The sequence below is a fragment of the Microtus pennsylvanicus genome, chromosome 13 (genome assembly GCF_037038515.1).
Source record: "Microtus pennsylvanicus isolate mMicPen1 chromosome 13, mMicPen1.hap1, whole genome shotgun sequence".
Classification (NCBI taxonomy): domain Eukaryota; kingdom Metazoa; phylum Chordata; class Mammalia; order Rodentia; family Cricetidae; genus Microtus; species Microtus pennsylvanicus.
Window position 1 is genome coordinate 64,600,992 of NC_134591.1, and position 14,338 is coordinate 64,615,329.

At 45.0% G+C, this 14,338-nt stretch overlaps 1 protein-coding gene across 3 annotated transcripts in view; it reads left to right on the plus strand.

Moving 5' to 3' along the window:
• The first annotated feature begins 4,621 nt into the window (after positions 1-4,621).
• Wasf2 (WASP family member 2) overlaps positions 4,622-14,338 on the plus strand; it is a 74,600-nt gene continuing 64,883 nt past the window's right edge. Inside the window, exon 1 of one of the 3 annotated variants that reach the window (XM_075944642.1) lies at positions 4,622-4,805. The gene's annotated coding sequence lies outside the window, so the exon portion shown is untranslated. Of the gene's footprint in view, positions 4,806-11,075; positions 11,350-14,338 lie in introns of those variants that run through there. The other 2 variants (XM_075944643.1, XM_075944645.1) reach the window with 2 other exon arrangements.

The following is a 14,338-nucleotide window of genomic DNA, read 5'->3' on the forward strand; positions in this document are numbered from 1 at the left end:
AGAAAGACAAATGATAAGACTGCCTATAACTCCAGTTGCAGGGGATACGATGCCATTGTTGCTATTTTCTGTCCTATACAGGTACACATACACACACACACACACACACACACACACACACCCCAGTGTGGACTACTAAGCCCAGCTATGATCCATATCTTTCAAATAAGGAAACAAACTGAAAAGAGGTGAAATACCTTGCCCATAGCTAGACTTGGTGGTACATATTGGTAATTCCAGGACTTAGAAAGCTCAGGCAGCAAGATTGCCTTGAGTTTGAGGCCAAACAAAATAAATGACAATACCCTCACACAACAATAACAAAATCACAGTAGTGGCACAGGCTTTTAATCCCAGCACTTGGGAGGCAGAGGCAAGTGGATCTCAGTGAATTCAAGGCCAGCCTGGTCTACAGAGCAAGTTCCAGGAAGGCTCCAAAGCCACAAAAGATTCCAAAGTCTCAAAAAATAAAAATAAGCAAACAAACATAAGCCCAAAAGCAAAACAAAAAATAAAAATCACACATTGGGAAAGGTGTCAAAGAATGATTTAAAGTCAGTTTGTCTCCAAAGTCTTTGTTTGCTTGTTTGTTTGTTTTTTGTTGTTGTTTTGCTTTTTTTTTTCTTTCCAAGACAGGGTTTCTCTGTACAGAGCCCCAGCTGTACTGGAACTCGCTCTGTCCCCTCTGTAGACCAGGCTGGCCTTGAACTCACAGAGAGCCTCCCGCCTCTGCCTCTTGAGAGTGTTGGAATTTAAAAGTGCACACGCCAAGGTGGTATACACCGTGCAATATGGTAAAATTGAGGTTCAAACCCAAGAGAGTCTACATTGAGACTGTTCTCTCCAAACAGTGCAGCGACCCTTAGAGAACAGTTCCACTTTCAACGCCAGATTTCCTCCCCTGTAATAAATATCCTTATTCATTTAGCAATAACAGGATCTGAAGGTCCTGTATGTTCTTCCCTGCCTCCCCCTGCCAGTAACCTCATTGGCTTTGCTCCTTCTGTGCCCATCTTTTGACTTGTACCACTTTTTCCAACTCCCAGCTTATTTTTGGACAGACATTCTTCCCTCTAGTTTTCATTAATTTCACCTCATACCAGCTGTTCAGAATGCATCGTCCTCTGACCCACTGTCCCGACATTCATTCTGGTAAACACATTGCTCCTTGCCTTTTTGCTCGTCTATTTAACTTTAACTCTAAGCTCCGTGAGGATCCCGGCTCCTTTGCTCACCACTGCAGCTGTCTGTTCCCAGGGTGCTCTACATATTGTAGGTGCTTAGCATTTTTTTTCCAAAAATATTTATCTATTGAGTGCGTGTGCGTGTGTGAACATGTAAAAGAGCATGGACATACCAAGGCCCATGCGTGAAAGTCAAAGGACTGTGGTTCTCTTCTTCTACCAAGTGGGTTCTGGGGATTGAACTGAGATCACCAGGCTTGGCGGCAAGCATTTTTACCTGTCGAACCATTTCAGTAGTTTCTACACTAGTGCATAAATTGATGCTTGCAGCTTTGTGAACTAATTAATCCCACCATTAACTCTGGACTCTCACAATTGCTCCAGTGTCTACATCAAAACATCTTTTCTTTTCGTCTTATTATTATTATTTTTTTAATATTTATTTATTATGCCGGGCGGTGGTGGCACACGCCTTTAATCCCAGCACTCGGGAGGCAGAGGCAGGCGGATCTCTGTGAGTTCGAGACCAGCCTGGTCTACAAGAGCTAGTTCCCAGGACAGGCTCCAAAACCACACAGAAACCCTGTCTCGAAAAACCAAAAAAAAAATATTTATTTATTATGTATACAATATTCTGTCTGTGTGTATGCCTGCAGGCCAGAAGAGGGCACCAGACCCCATTACAGATGGTTGTGGGCCACCATGTGGTTGGTGGGAATTGAACTCAGGACCTTTGGAAGAGCAGGCAATGCTCTTAACCTCTGAGCCATCTCTCCAGCCCCCTCTTTTTGTCTTATTTTACGTGTGTGTTTTCTTCAGTGTATACGTGTGCGCCATGTATATGTAGTGCCATTGGCGGTCAGAAGAGGGCATCAGATCCCTTGCAACTGGAGTTATGGATGGTTGTGAGCCACTTTGTGGGTGCTGGAACTGAATCTGGATCCTCTATAGGAACAGCAAGTGCTCTTAATGGCTGAGTCATCTCTCTAGCCCCTGTTGTCCATGGTTCTGGTCCATGAGGCACAGGCAGCCTAAATATGGAGGAGTAGAGAACCGGTCGGTGAGGTACAGGCAGACTGAACGTGGCGGAGTAGAGAACTGGTCCATGGGGCACATGGACATGAATGTGGCAGAGTACGCGTCAGTCTTCGGTCAGTCTCAGCCCAAAGCCTTCCTTCACTTTCCGGTCATAGCGGGATTTGAACAGTCACATGTCAGACTGAGTGACCCAATCCAAGCCTGGGAGCCACCAGTGATCACTGGGGCCCCGTTGGCACTGCTTACTTGGCAGCGTTGGTCTTTCTGAAGTCTTAAGCTTCGGGAAGGGAAAAAGACTTTGAAATACACCCAAAGCAGTCCTTGACAGCCAGACCTCTGCTCGCAAGAGCAGACAGACCTGACCTGGAAACACCAGGTGTGGTGGCAAATGTCTTCGATTCCAGCACTGGGGAGGTATGAGGGGGGAGATATCTCTGTAAATTCAGGCCAGCTTGGCTCACACAGTGTTCCAGGCTAGCCAATGGCTACATATAGAGAGACCTTCTCTTGAAACAAACGCGGACGGCCCCCAATTGTAATCTCATTTGGCTTCTGTTTAAGTTGTTCACCCACTTGTCATCTCTTCTCTCTTGACCCCTAGAATGCTAGGAAAATATTGGTCACCTCCCTGGGGTCACTTTCCCATGAGTATATTGTTCTAGCTGCTGGATAGAAGGGGGCCCAAGTTTACGGTGGTCAGAGTGGAAAGAGCATTGACCTGACACCCTTAGGGCTATCCTGGCCTGCTAAGGGGTGGGGGAGGAAAGCCGTCAGGTGACAAGCTGTCTAAGAGTAGGGAAACAGGGATAGATGCTAAGTGATATAGGTTCAGTCCTGGGGTCATCTCTAATTACCTGGTGGCTATGGGCAAGAGTTATTTCATGAGTTCAGGGTGTTGTGCATGTTGTGTGTCAGGGTGTATACATGCAGGCCCCCGGGAGAATCACCTCAGGGGCTGTTCTGGCAACTTGCTTTTTTTTTTTTTTTTTTTTTTGCGACCTGGTTCTCTTATTGGCCTAGCTTGGACAAGGATGCCTGGGACTGTGAGCTCTAGAGATCTGCTTGTCACCGCTTCCCCAGAGCTGGTTTACAGACCTGTATCTGTTATATTTTTTTGTTTTGGATCTGAGTTCTAGAATGCAGGTCCTTGTGCTTTTCTGACAGCTGTGTTGTCGTCCCCCCACAACTCCCTGTCTTTCCTTCCTTCCTTCCTTCCTTCCTTCCTTCCTTCCTTCCTTCCTTCCTTCCTTCGTTTTTTTGAGACAGGGTTTCACTATAGTATTAGAGTCTGTCTTGGTAGAGCAGGCTGGCCTCGAACTCAGAGATCCGCCTGCCTCTGCCTCCCGAGTGCTGGGATTAAAGACTGCGCCACCACCGCCGTGCGAGATAGGGTTTCTTTGTGTAGCTTTGGAGCCTGTCCTGTAACTCACTCTCTAGACCAGGCTGGCCTGGAACTCACACAGATCTGCCTGCCTCTGCTTCTGGGATTAAAGGCGTGTGCCACCACAGCCGCCGGGTCACGATCACGACTCTCTTTTTTAAAAAGTTTAAGTTCAGCACACTGTCAAGAGCACAGCAGACACGCCAGTAACAGAGCGACTACCAGCCTAAGATTCATTCTTCCGTAAGAGGCCTATACCTGTTACACAGACTTGCTCTAGAACACCAAATGAGCTAAACTGGATCCGTCACATTGTCACCCAGATGCAGCATTTTGTAGTCACTAAGCCACTGGGCGTGCGTCCCCACAGCTCCCACCTAAATGGGCTGGAAGCAGATCTGCTGGGTCTACTGCCCCTATTTTGAAGAACAAATTGGAAACTAGGCAGGCAGGAGTTGTCTGAAGTTGCAGAGCGAAGTGACAGGTGTCAGTGGCCGCTCAGAACTAGCTTCCAGTACCTGCACCCAAGCTTCACCAGGACACCTAGCCTTTGGGGTGAGCTACAGCCTATGACTCACAGTCCCCACCCGGTTTTCAGTCCCGCCTGGGACAAGGCGTGAAGGGACGTAACTATTTGCTACTCGAGGGGTGTTCATAGAAAGTTCATAGGCTCGGCCTGTTCCATCCACCAAAAATCCTGGGTTTCTGGACTCTAATAAAAAGAATTCTTCTCTCAGCACATGTGTGACGAGGTCTTGCACTTTCTCAGCTGATGTTTTCCTCTTCGAACATGGGCGTCAATTTCCCTTTATTTCCACCTCCACTTCACTTGGTTTGCCCTAGCCTCTGTTTACTCCGATTGCGGAAGTCGCTCGGGTGGAGTTCCCGGGACACTATCTTTGAATACGTCTTTTGCGTACTTATTTAATTGGCATTGGATTCAAACCAATGGCATGGCTGGAAGCCCCGGGCGGGTGGGACAGGGAGCCAATCAGAACGGTTGGCGGGGTGTGGCTGCGTCCCGGGGCGGGGTATCACGTAATGGCGGACTCGGGCCGGTGGAGTGCGGCTTAGGGGCGTAGCGCGCGGAAGTGGGGTTCCGACTGTGTGGCAGCCCGCGAAGCGGTGGGCTGGAGCGTACTCCTTGGGGACACGGACCGGCCGGCCAGCCCTTGTTTCTGAGGGCGACTGCGTGAGGTCAGGTGAGCAACAGGTCCCCCCTGGGCGCGCCCGGCTGTGAGGCGCCAGCGCCGGCCCGGCGGCCCCTGTAGGGTCCCGGGGGGCAGCCGGTGCCCGCTCTGGCTGCCGCTGCCACGGTTCGCGTGCTGTCAGCGCTGTGGCGACACTTCGGGGGTGGTGGTGACCCAGAGTGCCTTTCGGACACTTGGGAGGGCCCGGCGAAAGTGTTACGACCTGTGGCCCGGCCACCGGCACCCCGTGTGCTCTTGGGCAAGTCACGTCCATCTTTGGGCCTCAGTTTACCATTTGTCAAAAGACTTGGCAGAAGTGTGCGGATTGGGTCTCAGCAGTTTCCCGAGCTCTTGGACAAGTTCTTCTCCAGCCTGAGCCTCAGTTTCCATATTTGGGCCATGAAGTGATGGAGCTAACTCTTGGAGGCCCCTGCCCTGTGAAGCTGGGGAGTGGGTTGGGCACTGTGTGTGTAAGTGTGTGCGCGCACGTGTGCACAGAATGAGCTGTAGAGAGAGGAGGGTTGGCTTACGGGGACCACTTGTCCCAGAGCGTGGGAGCCACCAGATCGTGACGGGGTAGGGCCAGATCCCTTTGATCCTTGGAGATGAGGAAGTTTTATCCCGTCGTTCAGAGATTGAGAGATGACAAGGAAATAAATCCTTGGAGTCTTCGGGGCTACTGTTGGCATTTAAGCCCAGCACTGAAGAGGAGGAGGAAAGCCAAGAGAAACATTGATGGTTGTCCTACTGTGTGCCAGACTTTAGGAATACATTCTTGTTTAGTTTTTCCAGCTGTCCTTGCCAGTTTACGGGTGACGAAGGCAAGTCTCAGAAGTTGAGTAACTTGCTTGGGTCGACACAGTAATATGTGGAGCTTACCATCGTGAGGGTGTTTTCCTCTGGGAAGCACCGGGGCAGAGGGGGCAGGGATAAGTCACTGCTCGCTTCGAAGGGAACTTTGCTCTGTCGGAAATGGAGGGAGGGGTGTAACCCGGAGATTTGATTTCACTTCTGGTGTGGGGACAGGCTAGGTTCATTTTAAGCCCCCCCCCCCCCTTTCACTCTGGGACTTAGAAAGGGCCATTCCCGAGTGTCACTTCATGTCAGAACAGCAGAGAAAACAGGTTGAGTCCATGCAGAAGAAAGTTCACCAGCTTTGGGTGTGTAGACTTGACTTCTGGTTCAGGGTGGTACCATCCCAGTCCCGTCTCTCTGGAAGAAGGCGGCCTTCTATTGGGAGGGAGAGGTCACCCATCTGTTCCTCTGAATTTCTTTGGGTTCCTGAGAGTGAGGTTCCAACAACGTGTCTCTCTTTGTAGTTCCTTATCTATCAGGTGAGTGAAGTCAGTGGACTTTGGAGGGAGTTGGGTACCATAGCCCTTGAGCTTTACAAACATCGAGAGCCTTGGGTTAATCAAAATCGTCGTCCAGCTGTGGGTATTGTCCTCATCTGTCAGTGATAGGGAGGAAAATCACAAGAGGAAGTCGCTGAGAAAGAGGGCGTTTCTTCGCTGTGGAGCCAATATCTATTTTCTTTGTTTGAAATTCTAAAACCAGAAAAGCAGCAGCTAAAGGAGGAAGGAAGGAAAGAACTTCTAAATGCTGCTTCCTGTCAGGGAGCTTTGAGGGCTGTCCCAGTGGTGTGGGAGGCACTGCTTGCCCAGGAAAAGGCAATTGAATTGCCTGGACTTGGAGAATGATCTTGTAGTTTCTAGAATGGAGAATGAAATAGCTAAGTCTTAAGTCCTCTCAGAAGACTGTTTAAAGAACATTTTAGTGAGTTATCACTGTTGATTCATTGTTCCCACAGTACTTTCCAGTCTTTGGCCAAGTTTTAACTATGATTTAACTCTGCGTTTTAACATAATCTGTCTTTGCTATTAGAGGATGCAGAGCCATCATCACATGAAAAAATATGATGTGTTTGGACATTTATTTATATCTGTTATTATTGTCTCTTTAATGTTGTTACTTACTTTCTGTCAGACGAGTCTGAGTCTTCTTTTTTTTTATTATTAAAAATTTCCTCCTCCCCACCTCCCATTTCCATCCCCCTCCCCCACTCCCCTCCCCCTCCTTCGAGTCTGAGTCTTCTTATGTAACTCAGACTTGAACTCAGTATCTTCCTGCATCTGGTTCTCCAATGTTAGGATTACAGACATTGGGCACTACCATGTCCCGCTTGTTTTTTGACATTTAAGGTTGTTTTTTTTTTTAATTTTTATTTTTTTAATGGCTATGAATCACCATGTGGGTGTTAGTAACTTGGGTCCTCTGTATGAGCAACAAGTGCCTTTAACTGCTGAGTAATCTCGTCGGCCGGCCCCTTAGCCTTTTTTTTTTTTTAAAGTTACCAGTGTGTGTGTAAATCTGTGTGTGAGTGTGTATAACTCCAGTTCCAGGGAATCTGATTCCCTCTTCTGACCTCAGGCAGCAGGCATGCACACAGTGCATATGCATACATGTAAGCAAAGCACTCATACGGTCAACATTGTTTAGCAGAGTGGATTTCAGAGTCCGGAAATCGTGCTCTATGGGAAACTTTTCTGTTTTATAAAACTTTTACGTCAGTTAAAATGTAGCTGATATGCATTTTCTCCTGGGTACCAGAATATATCTCTTAGTACTCTCTCTGTACTTGTTTTTAGATGCTAAAATGACCCCTCCACCTCTTCTTTATTTATGGTGCTGATAATGGAACTCCTTTGTGTCTGTTAAGCAGGTGCACTTTACAGTTGAGTTACATCACCAGCCCATTTTGCCCTCCTTTTATAAATAATAGTTTATAGGTTCTCTGCTCTCTTTGTTTTCTATAGCTATTGAGAGAAACACTATCTTTTTCTGTACACAGGAGAGAAAGATTTGCTTGCAGGATTTTAGAACTGATTTTTTTCCTCAGGGTAGTGCTTAGTGTAATATGGGATGATCACTAGTAGGAGGAATTTGGGTCAAATTTTCCTTTTTTCTTTTTTCCAGTGCTTTGAGACAAGGTCTCTTTTCCATAGGTTTGCCTGAAACTAGCTGAGGATGACCTTGAACTCTTTTTTTTTTAATTATTTATTTAGTATACAATGTTCTATCTGTATGCCTATAGGCCAGAAGAGGGCGCCAGACCTCATTACAGATGGTTGTGAGCCACCATGTGGTTGCTGGGAATTGAACTCAGGACCTTTGGAAGGGCAGGCAATGCTCTTAACCACTGAGCCATCTCTCCTGCCCGACCTTGAACTCTTGATCTCTGTACCTCCCAAGTGCTGGGTCTAGAGGCTTGTGCCCTATACCCAGGTTTTGTAGTGCCGAGGATTGAACCGAGGACTTCAGTGCATGCTAGGCAAGCACTCTCCCAATTAAACTACACTTTCAGGCAGGCTATAGCTTTTCTGAGCTACTTCTACTATAGAATGAAGTTCATTGCTTGACAGTGAAGGATTTCTTCTCTTTCTAAGGACACCCATGGCAACATAGATTTTAAGAATTTTGTCCTTCAGAAGACTATGGGACCACTGTGTTTAAAGACTTCAGGTCATTCTATTTGAATGGCTCCACAGTGTCTGATAATAGCTCTTTTTCTGAGAGGGTGTGGAATGGTGGGCTGGAAGTTGCAAGTGGAGTAGTGGGATTGGACCAGGAAATAGAAGTGATTCCTGCCTAGACCACTATTGAAAATAACTGCAAAGTAGCAACCTAGCGTGCTACAGTCTAACATATGCTTGGGATTCTGAGTCAGGAGTAGTGGCAAACACTGCTAATCCCAGCACTCTGGAGGCAGAGGCAGGTGGATCTCTGTGAATTCGAGGCCAGCCTGGTCTACAGAGAAGTTCCAGGACAGCCAGAGTGACATAATGAGACCCTGGTTTGAAAAAAACAAACAACAAAAAAATTTAAGTTGGGTAACTGTGTCTTATATTTAAAATCTTTGGCGTTTGTAATTCCTAAAGACCAGAGCTTCAAATTGATCGTATCAGGATTCTTCATGAAAACTGTGCTTATTAAGTGGCACAGGGGCTCGGATGTCAGTACACAGATTTGTTTATATATCTCACGTGTGTGTGTGTGTGTGTGCGTGTGTGTGTGCGTGCGCGCGTGTGCACCACAGAAGGTGTGGAGAGTAGAGGAACAGGGCTTCACTGTGAGCTTTAGAGCCTGTCCTGGAACTCACTCCGTAGACCAGACTGGCCTTGAACTCACAGAGATCCATCTGCCTTTACCTCGCCAGTGCTGGGATTAAAGGTGTGCGCCACCGTGCTTTGGCCAACTGAAAGTTATGTTTATTCCTTGAGTACTAGTCTTACTAAAATTGAGTGGGCTGACAATTGATAATTTGGGAATAGATAGAAATGCATAATTTTTGGGGATTTGGGTAAAGGAGGCAGACTTCTGGGCACTAGTGATGGCAGAAGAAGCCACGGAAAGTTGTAGTTTGAGGGGCTGCAGAGATGACTCAGAGGTTAAGAACATGTACTTTTCTTCAGAGGACCCAAGTTCAATTCCTAATACCCATGTGAGGTGGCTCACATCAGCTCTAGGGGAATCTGACACCTCTGGTCTCTGTGGGCACCTGTTCTCATGTGCAGATAGACACACATACACATAGTTAAATAATAAAAATAAAATTTAAAAAAATGAAAGGAAGCTGTAGTTCGAATGGGTCTCCAGTATGACATGAGAAACAACTGCTGTCCCGGAACTAGCTCTTGTAAACCAGGCTGGCCTCGAACTAACAGAGATCCGCCTGCCTCTGCCTTCTGAGTGCTGGGCTTAAGCCCGACTTGCTTTTTGCTTATCCTGTGGAGCAGATCTAAGATGCCATTTTTGCTTTGGGAAAGACTCATTGACTACTCCTCGTTTTTTTGTTTCTCTTTATAATAGTCCTGGTTGTCCTGGAACTTGTTCTATAGACCAGGCTGGCCTCAAACTCAGAAATTTCTCCTGCCTCTGCCTCCCGAGTGCTGAGATAAAAGGTGGAACATCACCTGTCCCTCCCTCCCTTTTTGTTAAAGTACTAGTCAGAGAGTCAAAACTAAGTCAGATAACAGAAACTAAGGAACACTGAGAGCAGGGGAAATGTCTTCCCCAGGGAGGAGCACACCAGTTGGTTATCCAGTGCCAAGTGGTCAGCTCTGAAAACACGCAGAGACAAGTAACATGCAGACTGAGCTGCTTGTATTTTTATACTTAGGAGCACAACACAGACATACATATCACACATATAAAGGCAATAGAGAAAAAAGGGAACACAATAGGGGTGGGTACCTCAGAGAGTTTGGAGGGAAGAAATGAAAGGGGAAATGATATAATTATAATATCAACAAATTCTTAAAAATTCCCACAAAGTCAGACAAGTTAGAAAATGCTTTCCCTGACTGTGTGCTGCTTCTGCTGCTGCTGCTGCTGCTGCTGCTGCTGCTGCTGCTGCTGCTTCTTCTTCTTCTTCTTCTTCTTCTTCTTCTTCTTCTTCTTCTTCTTCTTCTTCTTCTTCTTCTTCTTCTTCTTCTTCCTCTTCTTCCTCTTCTTCCTCTTCCTCCTCCTTTCCCCCCCTCCCCATATGAGTTTCTCTGTAGCCTTTGGCTGTTGTAGAACTTGGAGATTCAACTGATTCTGCCTACCAAGCACTAGGTTTAAAGGCATGCATCACCATGCCTGGTTTACTGTTCTTTTTCTTTTTTTAAATTTATATTTTATTGGTGTTTTGCCTGTATGTATGTCTGTGTGAGGGTGTTGGATCCTGAAGTTACAGACAGTTGTGAGCTGCTCTGAGGGTGCTGGGAATTGAACCCAGGTCCCTTGGAAGAGCAGTCAGTGCTCTTAACCACTGAGCCATCTTTCTAGCCCCCACACTCTGTGTTTCTTAAAGACAGACCTTAATGCTGTTCTTTTTAAAAATTTTTTTAAAATGGAGATTAAACCATATGTGCTAGGCAAGTGTCATGCCATGGAGCCTTATTCCCAGCCTTTTTTTTTTTCTTACTGTGAGACAGGGTCTTACTATATAGCTCTAATTCTCTAGCTGTTCTGGAACTCACTCTTCACCTAGGCTGACCTCGAACTCACAGATTCACCTGCCTCTGCCTCCCAAGTGTTGGGATTTAAAGGCATGCACCACCACACTTGGCATCCCCTGCCTCTTTTGGTTGATTTTTTGTATGGTCAATGTACAATGTACCATATAGGCTTAATAAATGGTAACAATGCCTCTGTTTTATACTGTTCTTGTGGTTTTGTTTTTGAAATAGTCTCACTCTGTAGCCCAGGCCAGTCTTGAATTCTTGATTATTATTATTTTTTTTTTACCTCAGCCTCTTGACATCCTGTACTGCCATGTCTGACTTCTCTAGGTTCATTTGTGTGGGTTTCTCTTAATTCCATTCCATAGTCAGATTAGAAATTTAAACAGCCTCCTGTTTGCTTGCTATCCATTAGGTGCCAATAGCAGTGTGATATCCTCCCAGAAATGTGACACCCAGAAATACCTCTAGACATCGTTACGTGGACATTGAGGAGCTGGATTACCCCAGTCGAAAACCACTGATTTAGCAGGGGTAACCCATGGACGGAAGTGAGTGCAGATGTTTTGAGATGGATGCTTGGCTTCTGTTCTTTCTGGTTATAGGTCTCCTGTCTTTGAGGAGAAAATAAATTGTGGGGAATCAGGAAATGACAACTTTAAAATAGCCATGTTATCTTTATTCTGTTCAGATTTTATTTTATCAAGTTAAAATATATTGGAGCAGTACAGATAGCTGAATTATTTATGCAGATCTACGTAAATTCAATTTCTTATCACTGATTAAGATTAGATGGAGTAAAGAGCTAGTAGATGATTACTTTTCTGAATGGAAGACTCACAGAAAAGCTTTAGGCCTACAGATCAACCCGCCTTGTTCCTTTATAGAACTTGCTGGAACCTGTTAGGTTTCTCTTAACTGAAGTTTGAGCTTTATGGCTAAAATGTATCTTTGCTGTCTCTACTTAAGTACTTTATAACTTTAAAGTCACAGGTTTAGGGCCTTCCTAGGGAAAGGCTCTTGCTACCATGTCTGAAGACCCGAGTTCAGCCTCTGAATGAAAATGTTTCCTTTCTGTTGCTCCAATGAAATAACCTGCCAGAAAGTGACTTAGGTGAGAAAAGGTTTAAATTCCTCTCACAATCCCAGGTCATAATTCACTGGGGCAGGAATTTGAAGCAGCTAGTCACATACATAGTCAAGAGTAGAGAGAGAATGAATGCATTCATGCTTCTGTTGCTTAGCTCATAGTCTCTACTTTCTTATACAGTCCAGGACCCAAAGCCAAGGGAATGTTGCTGCCCACAATGGGCTGAGCTTTCCATATTAATTAATGTAATCAGAACTGTAGAAAGAGAGAGGCCACTTGTTGGTTCCCGGCCGCTTGGCCCCGAAATAATCACACAGAAACTGTATTAATTAAATCACCGCTTGACCCATTAGCTCTAGCTTCTTATTGGCTAACTTTTACATTTTAATTTAACCCATTTCTATTAATCTATGTGTGGCCACGTGGCTATGGTTTACTAGCTAAAGTTCCGGCCTCTATCTCCGCCTCCTTTCTCCCAGCATACAGCCTAACTTTCCCCCTGCCTAGTTCTGTTCTTTCCTGCCATAGGCTCAAAGCAGTTCTTTATTCATTAACCAATAAAAGCAACACATACAAGGACCTCCCACACCACAGAACAGTTCCTCACAGTCGTGCCTACAGGCCATCCTAATCCAGATCGTCTTTCATTGAGATTTTCTTCTGAGGTGATTGTACATTGTGTTAAACTGACAATGAAAACTGACTATCACAGGGACCCACTTGGTGGGAGAGAATTAACTCCTGCAAGTTGTCCTTTGACCTCCACACACACAAAGAATATAATTAGCTCTGGCTGTCCTGTAGACCAGACTGGGCCTCAAACTTACAGATATCCACCTGTCTCTGCCTCCCAGGTCAGCCAAGGCTATACAGAAAAACCCAGTCTCGGAAAATAAAAAAACAAAAAAGTGCTCATTGCTCTTCGAGAGGATGGAGAACACAGTTTAATTCCCATCACCCATATCCGGAGTTCATACTGCCTGTAACTCTAGCTCCAAAGAATCTGTTACCTGCCTTAAGTATCTTTGAGTATTTACACACAATTACAGACACATACATACATACATGTGAATAATAAAAATTAAAACCCTTTTTTTGTTTGTTTTTGTTTTTCAAGATAGGGTTTTTTTTGTTTTTGTTTTTTTGTAGCTTTTTAAAGCCTGTCCTGGAACTAGCTCTGTAGACCAGGCTGACCTCAAACTCACAGAGATCTGTCTGCCTCTGCCTCCGGAGGAATTAAAGGCTGCGCCACCACCGCCTGGCTAAAAATCAAACATCTTAAGGAAAAAACCCGAAACACTGAGTAACAGATCTCAATCTCTCTCTCTCTCTCTCTCTCTCTCTCTCTCTCTCTCGCACTCTCTCTCTAGCACTCTCTCTGATGTTTTAATTATGTCTGTGATCTTGTGTTGGAATGCTTCCATAGCTGTCCTGGGGCTGTAGATCGCACTCCTTGCTCTACGGCAGTGTAAATTAGCATCACTCATGTCTTAGTCACCATTAAGGTAAAGTTGAATGAATGTTTTTTTTCCTGTTTCATTTGAAGTTATGAATGGTACTCTAGAGAATTCAAATGTATAGTCATGAATAGTATCTCAGAATAGTTACCATTTATGCAAATGAAACACACTTCTTAACTTAGAAACCAAACAGAATTGAATTAGAAAAGAGAAGAATAGAAACAAGGATTGTACAGAGGGAATGCTGTTCAGATACAGACGTATCTTAGAACAAATCTGCTTTTCGTAATGATTTCTAGATACCTAAAAATAAACAGTTGGAGATTGATGGACGAGGCTATTAGCTTTGCTTATGATATTTATTTTTGAGCCCTGATTTTTCTTCTCTGGTGAAATATAGGAAAATCTGAAGTGTATTCTCCTAGTTGTAAGATTAATTCCAGTTGAATAAAATTAAGTTTCTTATTTTAGGATATAGATGTCTTTTCTCAGAGAGAGTTATGGTTGATTTTAGTTTCAATTTGGGTGTATGCACACCTGTTTATTACACACATATATCTCGTATAGCTTAAACTAATTTAAGCTCGGTAGTTGACACAATCGAATAACAAGAGCAATTCTTTTGCTCTCCAGTACTTAGAATTATCCCCTCTCCCCATGATGCCATTGTTCTAGCAAGTATCAGCGACCCTTCTCAAATAGATTTTTTTCTTCTCTCTTTGTAGTACTGGGATTGACCTAGAACCTCATTTATGTTAGGTAAGAGCTTCACTACTCTACTGAATCCCAGCCCTCTTTTTGCTTTTTCATTTTGCAAGGAGTCACTTGAGTATCCTAGGCTGGCCTTGTATCTACTTTGGAGCCCAGTTTGGCCTTGAACTTGCAGTTCTCCTGCCTCAGATTTCCACAGAGTTGGGGTTAAGGCCTGTACCATCAGGCCTGGCTTCAAAGCAAATCTTTTTCTTTTTCTTTCTTTTTTTAAAAATTTTT